This window comes from Micropterus dolomieu, linkage group LG08 (genome assembly GCF_021292245.1).
Source record: "Micropterus dolomieu isolate WLL.071019.BEF.003 ecotype Adirondacks linkage group LG08, ASM2129224v1, whole genome shotgun sequence".
Taxonomy (NCBI): domain Eukaryota; kingdom Metazoa; phylum Chordata; class Actinopteri; order Centrarchiformes; family Centrarchidae; genus Micropterus; species Micropterus dolomieu.
The window spans coordinates 2,015,133-2,016,715 of NC_060157.1; the positions used below are offsets into that span (position 1 = coordinate 2,015,133).

General features: G+C 41.6%; 1 protein-coding gene across 11 annotated transcripts in view; it reads right to left on the bottom strand.

Annotated features, from left to right (window-relative positions):
• Positions 1–1,583, bottom strand: part of sulf2b (sulfatase 2b) — a 276,394-nt gene that overhangs the window by 20,776 nt on the left and 254,035 nt on the right. The gene's annotated exons all lie outside the window — the stretch shown is intronic.

A 1,583-nucleotide genomic window follows, 5' to 3' on the forward strand; every position in this document is an offset into this window, starting at 1 on the left:
CCAGAGCGCTCTGGACCTCAGACTGGGCCGAAGGTTTACCTTCCAACAAGACAATGACCCTAAGCGCACCGCTAAAATAACGAAGGAGTGGCTTCACAACAACTCCGTGGCTGTTCTTGAATGGCCCAGCCAGAGCCCTGACTTAAACCCAATTGAGCATCTCTGGAGAGACCTGAAAATGGCTGTCCACCAACGTTTACCATCCAACCTGACAGAACTGGAGAGGATCTGCAAGGAGGAATGGCAGAGGATACCCAAATCCAGATGTGAAAAACTTGTTGCATCTTTCCCAAAACAACTCATGGCTGTATTAGATCAAAAGGGTGCTTCTACTAAATACTGAGCAAAGGGTCTGAATACTTATGACCATGTGATATTTCAGTTTTTCTTTTTTAATAAATTTGCAAAAATTTCTACATTTCTGTTTTTTTCTGTCAAGAAGGGGTGCTGAGTGTACATTACTGAGAAATAAAATGAACTTTTTTGATTTTTGGAAAATGGCTGCAATGAAACAAAGAGTGAAAAATTTAAAGGGGTCTGAACACTTTCCGTACCCACTGTATAAACCTGAGTTAGATGAAAGTTCTGTTTGCAGCCGCATTTTATTTCAGAGTTCATTTCAGTTCAAGTCAAAAATTACACACATTTATATTATGTTCATAACACACACTCTGTCTCCCCTCATTAAATGACCGGCTCCATCTGGTTTCTATTCTGTTCTGTTTGTAACTTTAACTTGTAGGAATAATATTTTGATTTTCTTGCCGCAGTAAAAAAACCCCAAAAAGAACGTGGTGGAAACAGCTGCAGGACTTTTTCCAGTCGTCTTTTTCTTTTTATCGATTTGCAGAAACAACTGTGTTTAAAACAAAAAAATAGTGCAGAAGTGAAACTGCAACGCACACAAAGGCATCGGAAAATAAAATTATAATTCTGTGCACCTTTTCTCCCACAAAGAGGTCTGAGTCATGCTTTAAGAAGGGCTGTAATTTCCAGCTTGATAGACAGCTGTCAGTGCAGCACAATGAAAGTGTTCTACGGTTCAATCCCCAGATCAGGCAGGATAAAGACGTCTAATACATGGGTGTGGAAAGGAAGGAGAAGCACTGGCCCCTCTATCATTAACACCACTGAGGTGCCCAAGAACAAGGCCCCCAACCCCAGCTGTTCCAGTGGAGCGTCTTCCAGCTTCTGGGAGTTTGATCAAAGTTATTTACTTGATGATGTAACTAAGATGAGTTTTTTCAAAAGCAACCACACAGAGTAAATCTCCAAAGTGGCTGTTGTTGAAATAAAGGAGGAAGCTTCCGGTCTGGGACGTGGATCCAACGCGGAAGTCCCTTAAACCTACATTCTATATAACGGCCTCCAGGGGGCGACTCTTCTGGTCACAAAAAGAAATAATGGTAGAATGTTTCTACTTGTCAGCTGATTTATTCCCTCAGTAAACACTTTCCTGATGAGTTTCTGGTCTCAGTCGCTAGTTTCAAGTCTTCTTCAACACAGCATGATGTTCATTTAGTAAATTATGGTCCCATTTAGAGGAACAGAGACCAGGAAGCAGGGGAGGCTTTAGGGCGGGA